Source organism: Euleptes europaea, chromosome 1, assembly GCF_029931775.1.
Source record: "Euleptes europaea isolate rEulEur1 chromosome 1, rEulEur1.hap1, whole genome shotgun sequence".
Classification (NCBI taxonomy): Eukaryota; Metazoa; Chordata; class Lepidosauria; order Squamata; family Sphaerodactylidae; genus Euleptes; species Euleptes europaea.
In genome coordinates, this window is record NC_079312.1 from 1,998,274 (window position 1) to 2,007,214 (window position 8,941).

The 8,941-nt window shown below is 47.3% G+C and overlaps 1 pseudogene; it reads right to left on the minus strand.

Moving 5' to 3' along the window:
• Positions 1-578: 578 nt before the first annotated feature.
• On the minus strand, positions 579-8,677 carry LOC130493335 (class I histocompatibility antigen, F10 alpha chain-like; annotated as a pseudogene).
• Between the last annotated feature and the right edge of the window lie 264 nt (positions 8,678-8,941).

Consider the following 8,941-nt stretch of genomic DNA (forward strand, 5'->3'; position numbering starts at 1 on the left):
TAAACTTCCTAAAAAGAGACCATTGCTTCCGCCTCTTGCTTGAATCTTGGAACGGACTCCCGTAAACATAGGTTAGATCCCCAAGTTATGCCCCTTGCCGGTTATTGATTTGCTAACTTCCCCAAAAATATTCAAAACCGAGCAGTTTGGCTAACAGATACACTGGTGAAGGGGAAAGGAGGCCAAGCTCATGTTCCCCTTCAGTCCAAGCCCATTATTCTGGTGGTGGACTTCCCTGACCACGGCATCTGGGTAGCCATTTTGGATACAGGATGTTGGATTAGATGTGACATTTGACTTTTCCACATTCCACAACATGAAGTTGTAATGGTGAGTTCTCACAAACATGTTTTCTGCAGCTGTGCCCTGGAGCTGAGAGTGATGGAAAGTCCATCAGGTGGTTGTATGTGCAACTTTCCCCCTTATGATTATTGAAATCATAGCAATTTCTTCTCTTCCTCAAGGGATGTGGTTCACTGAAAACCTTGAAAAACCATAATGTCATCATCAAAATACGGCGCCTAGATACCTCTTGTGACATCAAGAATCTGGGCTGGGATTTCAGGCAGGAGAGGGAGCTATACCTGTGGGTGCTTCAGTGTCTTTTGCACCTGATCTGAACTCTTGTCTCTAAAGCAAAAGACTCCTTTGTCTTGGTTTGCAGGGTGGAGCTCGGCTTCTGTTGAGGGCAGATCTGTAGGTGAGGGGTCTGTAGGGGTCGGATCCAGGATGCTGCTGCTGGTGCTAGTGCTGTTGTTGGTGTCCCCCAGTGTTGTCTGTGGGAAGCAGAAAGCCAAATGTCCCCTGAATTTGATAAAGGATAAAAATGATCCCTTGAATTATTATCGTCCAGGAGATCATTTCATTGGCGGGATCATATCTGCGACTCTTTTTCGCTTGGATCACATCACCTTCAGTGAGCCTCCCCATATCATAACTTGGAAGTAAGTAATTTGAGCAGAAAGGTTTCATGTGAGTACATTTGGGTTTCACTGTCTCTCCCAGCGGCTGTCCCTGGAAAAACCACTGGCTTGGTGATTGGTTAAATAACAGAAAGCATATAGTAGGAATAAATGGACAAAGCTCTCAATGGAGGGAAGTAAACAGTGGGGTCCCAAAAGAATTGATATCTGGGCCAGCACTATCTAACGTGTTCATATAAATATAAATATAAAGATGTCTGAAATATTTATAACTACAGAAACATTCAGTCACATCATGATAATACAGGCAGCTTGAAAGTACCAGGCTCCCACGAGTCTCCCAGACCCTGGGAAGCGAAGGCAGCTGGAGTAAACAACCTTGAAGTCAGAGCCGAAATAACGAATTCAAAGTCAGCCTGACAGCAATATCCTTTTTTAGGTGTGGAGACTAGAACTTTACACAGTATTCCAAGTGTGGTCTCACCATAGATTTGTACAAGCGCAGTATGAGAGCAGCAGTTTTATTGTCTATTCCTTGTCTAATTATGGGCAGTATGGAATCTTCGGAGAAGCAGGGAGATACTGGGGCAAAAGCAGATGGATATGCACAAACATTGTTAACATTTGCTACATACTTCATTCTACAGTTACTGCTACTTTTGTTTGGTTATTTGGACGCAGTATACACAGCTCTTCAAAAAAGTAATCTACAGTTCCATCACGCAGACCTTCTTCTTGCTTCTGCACTAATCATACCAATACATGCCAACTATTGGGGTGGGGAGGTAAAGGGAAATTGGGAAGGATAGGTGGGATATGGCAGGAGAGGGTGCTTGTGGGAGCAGCAGAAGTGATAATAGGGGATTAGGATAATATTTGATTTTACTGTAATTTTAAAGATGTAAATAAATAGTTTCCATTGTTAATTAAATGCAAAGTTGTATTTCAGCTGTCTGAAGATCATTTGATGAGCCCCCCCTAAATTTCTGCAGAGCCCCTCCCTAAATCCCCCATAGCCCTTCCTCCATAGATAGTGGCATCAGCGGCCCCTCCCAGTGATGTCACCGGCAGAAGAACAGTTCTATACATACGTCTTGTTATGGCTATTAAAGAGCCAGCTGTTTTCTGTACATAGACTTGAGATAAGGAGTCCCAAGCAGCTTTCGCTTTCAGTTTTCCCGAGACATGGACAAGCTGGTCGTCAGCTACGCTCAGCACTATTGTAGCCAGTGCCTTCTCGTCTTTCACCACGTCTTGAGCTGTCTCAGGGTCTGGGGGGTTGGAGGCATAAATCCACAGTGCCTCTCTTTTAAGGTAGTGTTGCATACGCAGTGGCCACACATCGTAGTTGGTAGAAGTGAGCTTCTCCACAAGCAAGGACGTTGCAGCTTGAGCCATAATTTCCTCCGCTCCCTGCTGCTCCTGCTCTGTGTCGCTCTCCTCCTCCGCCTCAGACGCACTGTTGCTGGCAGACCAGCTGGACACCACCTCTGCTCCGTCTGATTCAACCTCAGACATTCACTCGCCTTCTGCTCACCACAGCCCTTGATCCACAGATAGTACCTCTGCTCAGAACCTCCTCCAGGACGTAGCACAGTTGAGCTGAGCTGGGCCCATAACCCTATTGGCGTTGTTAAGAAGCACTATACAGCTCAATAGATGAGTAATCACAGCAGACTCAGCACATATAAATAAGTGCTCTTTATTAACAGTGTCAGAGTGCTCCGCTTGGTCTCCACAATCCACAACCCACAACTATACAAGTTCTGTACAATATATATACATTTCTGGCCCTGTCCAGCAGCCAATCAACAGTTAGCTGCCCAGTGGTCAGATATCATCCTGCTTAAACCAGTTCAGTCAGCTTTACTGCTAAGTCATCAGCAGTCATCTGACACCAGCTGTCATCTGGCTGTCACTCAGATTACAGCAATCTACATGCTTGCTATGACCACTCTGAAATCCCAACACCCAGATCCCAGTAAAGGCTTTTCCAGGTGCCTACTTGGTTCTGGGGCTGCATCCAGTACAGACCAGAAGGTACAGTCCTGAGGGGGGCGTGGCCGACTGTATCACTTCTGTCTGCAAGGGAGGGGAATGAGGAGGAGCCCGTTCTTTAAATGCCCCCCTATAAACCTGGAAGGTCAGAAGGGGGATGGGGAGAAGCACCCCATTTGTTTTCCCACCCTGAAAAGAGTCCCTGGACCAGCAGAAAGAGCCCCAACGACCCGAGCCCCTCCACAACCCATCCCCTCCACGCAATGATGGCTCCTCACCTGTCCTCAGCAGTGTCTCTTTCCCATAGTCCAGATACCTCCACAGCCACTCCACACAGGTCTCCTCCAGGTAGGACTTCCAGTACTGGGAATTCTCCAGGAACGGGTCCCGCTTCCGCTTGGTGATCTCGGCCTGGGGCACGGCCGCTGTCCAGGTGAGGGTCTCCTTGTCAAAGGCCAGGAAGTCCTCCCCATCGTAGGCGTACTGGAATTGCCCCCCACTGGGCCACCCATCTGGCCCCACTTGTCAGCCTTCCATCAGCTGCAGCGTGTGGAGCTCTGCAAGAGACACCCAGGATGAACGAGGGGGGGTTGCTTTCCCGAGGAAGGAAAACGGCATGGAAAGGGGGCCTTGAAGAGTGGGAGGAGACTGCAGAGAGGAAAAACCCCTTCCATCGGGGTCTCTCCTCTTCCACACCCAAAGGGGCTGTCCAGAAGGACCTGCTTCTGGGGGGGGGAATAGGGGGGCACTTGAGCTACAGGGGCTGAGGGCACCCCTACAATGGGGGGGGGAATAACAGCCTGAAAAAACTCCACACAAAGAGGAGCAGATGTCCCCCCTCCTTCCAGTCTGATTGATTGTGGTTTCTGCACTCTTGAAGGGAGGGATTGGCTGAGATGAGAAAGGAAATGGGGAGTCATTAGCTAGGAAGAAGACACTCCCTCCCACCCCCCTGCTTGGGGTCCTCTCCAGTGGATTCCTGGGGGGGCTTCCTTAGTGCAACCTCCCTCTGCTGCTCTTTTTGTGGTCTCCCCCAACTTTTCTGCCAAAAAACAGCCCAGAGGGAGGGGGCCTCCAGCACAGGAAGGGGATGATTCCTCCTGGACAGTGGTGGGTTGTGGGGGGGTATTTATAGGAGGCAACAGCATGTGATGGGCAGAGTGAGAGACAGGAGCTCCATTATTGTTCTAATGTTGGTCTTCTCACTGGAAATTATTCTATTTCCCCCACAGAACTTGCATTGATCCCAACTGGAACTAGAGAGCATCACCAACCCCTCTTCCCATGGTGGGAGCCACTGTGAAACAGGGTAGGGGTGTCATGGGCCTGAGCAATAGAAGCAATAGATAAAGCATGAACATGTGATTTTCCTATGAATCTATATGAATAAAAGCATATAGAGAGCATTTTGAGGCTTCTCTGAGCAGAACTGGGGTAAAGGTCATGCTAGCTGGCCGGTTAAAACAATTCTGGAAGATAAATAAAACTGCACAGCTACAAGGTTAAGATATGTAATGCTTCTTGCTTAATGTTTGTGTCTGGAATAATATCAGAATCACTTATCCGAAGCGCTTGGCTCTTTCTCAACACTAACAAGAAGGTCATCTCAGCCCAGGAGTTTTAGCCCCTCTGATAAGCTGCCGTGAGGAGGGGATGATGTCATCTAAGTGATTCAGACTTATTCTTTAAACAGTACGACAGATGGTGACCTTGCACTTGTGAATTTGGTGACTTAATGCCACATACATAGTAAAGCTTTGTTCACAGACCAGGTGGAAGTGACAATGCCACTACCAAGAGTGACCAATTCAGCCACCCAGGACAAAGAAGTTTCTGGCCTCTCAGCTCAGATAACCACTGCTCTGAGAGAATATAAATCAGGACCAAACTGCCAGGAAGCAGAGGGTGGGTAGAGGGCAGCTGAAAGCTGCCTGGCTGCCAGCCCTGCCAAACATCCGCCACGATGTAAAACTAGGAAAGCAGGGAGTTGACGGAAGATGGCTGCAAGCTGTCTGGCCTCACTCCCTATATCTTTCTCCATATCTTGCGTGATATGGATGGCTTATTCTATTATTTCATATCTTGTGTGATATGGAACTATACCATTTCACAAGTTCTTTGTGAGAATGGGAAGGACTCTCATTAAGAGAGATTCATTTCAAGATGACCTGCTAAGGCTGGATGTCTGAAATGACTGCTTGCAGACTATTCCTTCATGATGGAGATTCTTAGCATTCCTACTAACCTTACTGTGAGGGCTAAGAATATTGGATCAGTTCCATATTTGGAAACACTGACATCTCATTAATTCTAGCAAGGATTGATGGGTTCTCACTGAATGATCTAAATAGTCTGACTTGGCTTTCCTTGAGAAACATGGAAGTTGTGAAACCCAAGTTACAGAACTGGTCTCTTCAGTTCTCAGAATCAGAAACAGGATACCCTTAGAGATTTCTCTAAGCAACCAGAGAACTCTCTCAGAGTAAAGAGTCAGAGGTTTCCCCAACATAACAGGGGAAGCTTCTGCACTCAGGGTAAGAGGCCAGAGATGTTCCTGGGGAGAAAGGAGAATCTCTGTTCTCTGTGATAATGCTTAAGGCACATATAAAGTAAAGCTTACATAAAAAATATACAAAACCTATTAAGCTTATTCATGGAGACTCTTAGTCAAGTAAACATATTCTCTGAGATTGGCTAAGCCAGAGAATAACTGATTCTTCCATAAGAACACTAATACAGCCTTAAGCTTACACATAATGAATTATATATAACATATAAGCTCTGCATTGCTGACTGCTAAGATACACACATACTTTCAGCATATGTATGTAGCATTCCTGATCTTAACAATGATCAGAAGTCCATAAACATAAAATAGGTTAAATACAAAGCTTATAATATCCTATCCTCTGCACACAGCATTGGGTAAGCTAACACATACTGAGATATATGAATATCCTGAATATCAATTCAGTACCTATAAAGTTGAGATGATTTACAGATGACATGGCAAGGTATAAGCATGTCTTTTGGTTTAGAAATATTGCCATGATACCTGAAATTATTTTAAGATGTTTTTATTAATCATATCTTCTCTCCCATTGTATTAATCATATTTTTATTCTGTAAGAATTACTAACCATGTTTTTACAAGATTCTGTAACTGTAGTATTCTAAATGAATCTAGAGATACAAGTTAAAATCTTGTAGAGAGAAATGCATTACAGGTTTAAGGTTAGAAAACCTTACATAGAGAAATTGCTTATAAAGATTGTAAGAAACCGCTTGCATATATCAACATAAATGAACATGTAAAAGAATCATGTTTGTACTTTATGACATGTTTTGAGAGTGTGTAAATATTCACATGCATATATATTTTATGTGAAATAAATTTTATTTAAAGGAAGTTCATAAATTCTCTGGCACTCTTCAATAGAAAGCCTACAGTAATAGTAGGAATTATCATTGACTTCTGGCTGTGAGGTCTCGCTGAATAAGATAGCTCTACTTCTCTGTAAGTGGTACATTCTAAGAGTGTAGACCCCTTAACGCCACAAGCCGTGACGGGGAATGGGGGGGTGTCACCTTTTATTCCAGGGCTTCTTTTGCCTCTCAGGATAATTTCTGAAGTAACAATGGAACTCTTCTCCAGGGAGAAGCAGCCTCCCCCTCTCAAAAATCCTCCTTCTTTCATGGCAGCAGGCAGCGGCCCCTTCCCCCACTGCCTGTGGGGAAAATGGGGGGGAGGATTCCCCTTCCAGGAAACAGCTTCCACATCGCAAGATGAGGGAACTGTGCTTTTCCAGATTCTTCCCTCCTGGGGGAGTCTGAATTCCAGTCTCACAAACCCCCACCCCAGTGAGGCCCATCAGGACAGCCAATGCGCCTTTGATCCACCCCACCCCATTCCACCCCGTGATAAGAGGAGGAGTGTCTGCCCAACTCCCCTCCCCCAGAATGGGTGGGGGGGAGAACAGCCTGACCTCCTCTTGGGTGGGGACAGGGGGGGGGATCCTGGTTGCGCCCCCCCCCCACTCCAAGGCTCTGGTTGAAGCGATTCCGCAGCATCTCCAAGTTAGCGCTGAACACCGTCTCCCAGCCCTGCACTATCTGGCTCTGCCCTTCCCAGTACTGGGGGTCGTCCCCCCCCAAACTCTTCCATCCAGGGGACACGAGGCACAGCCCTCCTGGTGTCGCTGTCATAGTAATCAGTAAGGTGGTCGTCCATGTGACCCACAGCGATGAACTGGGGCAGCCCCGGGCCGGGCTCTGAAACGGCTGGGTAGAAATTCCTCAGAGAGTGCCAGGAAGAGGAGCCTGGAGAAAGGGGGGAGAGAGAAAGGGGGCAGAGTTAAAGGGGCTGGAAGTAAAGAAGGGCACCCCAGACCTTAACCCCTGTCCAGAGAGCGAAGCTGTACATGGTGGGGGGCTGAGGGAGAAAGGAGAGAAGAACAAAAGGGGCAGGGGGCTCTCTAGTGTCAGAGGAGCATGCCTATTATTTTGGGTGCAATGAAATAATGCAATTATTTTGGGTGCAGGATGGTGCTGCTGCACTCATCTTGTTTGGGGGCTTCCTAGAGGCACCTGGTTGGCCGCTGTGTGAGCAGACTGCTGGACTTGATGGGCCTTGGTCGGATTCAGCAGGGCCTTTCTTATGTCCTTATGTTCTTTGAGTAATGGGAGGAGGGGAGGCCTCTTGTGAGGGATTGCTCTGTTCCGTGTCTGGACTGTCCGTACAAGCGACAGGCCAGGTCTCTGTCAGTAGAAGGGTTCAGGCCTTGGCTGGGCTGTTTCCCATTTAGGCCCCTGCTGGAATGTCCCGTTCGCTTTCCTTTTCTCATTCCCACCTCCCTCCTCCGACCTCGGCTTTCTCAGGCTTGAGTTAACGAGCTCCTCTGATGTCTTTGATGTGTATTCAGTAGCTTAGCTCAGCGCTGTTATCACTTGGTTCTCAAAACATGTAACCGGCGTCTGCAAAATAGAACTGTTTACATTCTAGCCCTTTTGACTATGTGAGCACTTGTAGCTTTGTACCATGTAGGCCCTGACCATACCTGATGCTTTCCAATAAACTTACCTGCTTCTGAATGGTCGTCTGAGCGAGTGATTTTATGGAAATAGCCCAGGGAGGTTGGAGACCCTCACACCTCTGAGAGGAGAGAGGAGAGAAAAGAGAATTGGAGGAAAGGGGTGGAGGGGAGGGATATCTGCAGGCGAGGGTTGCCAACATCCAGGTGGGGCCAGGAGATCTCCTGGAATTACAACTGCTCTCCGGATGACAGAGATCTGCTTTGGAGGGCAGAGTCTATGGCATTATATCCTGCTGAGGTCCCTCCCCTCCCCAAACCCTACTACACCCCCAAAATCTCCAAGCATTTCCCAGCTAGGAGTTCACAACCCTATATAGTGCAGCCCCAGTTGGACTGAACAGACTGGTTTCTTCGGAGGGGGGAACAGAACCCCTTTATTAAAAATATTTAACACATTTACCTAAAACCACTCATGATATAGAAAAAAAAATAGGACCTCCTTTGAGAGGCCTTGAAGAAACCCTTCTTAGGGGGAAATGTCACCTCCCCCTCGCCCCCATAAAACAAGGCCAGTGTCAGAAACTTGGGGGCTCGAACCAATGTCTGAGTTCTGGATCAAAGTTCCCCACAGATTATCCCCCTCACAAGAAGGTCCCTGGGCACACATCAAGGGGCTGATGGGGGGTAACTGCAGGTTTACCCACGAGGCAACGTGTGGCACATGACCCAGTTAGGGCTGCCAACCTCCAGAGAGCCAGCATGGTGATTAAAAGCGGTGGTTTGGAGCAGCGGAGTCTGAGCTGGAGAACTGGGTTTGATTCCCCACTCCTCCACATGAGCAGCGGAGGCTAATCCTTCTTAAATTGTGGTGCCCAAAACTGAACACAATACTCTAGGTGAGATCAAACCAGAGTAGAGTGATACCATCACTTTGCATGATCTGGACAGTATTCTTGATTCTTCCTACCTAAATGCAGAACTTTACAT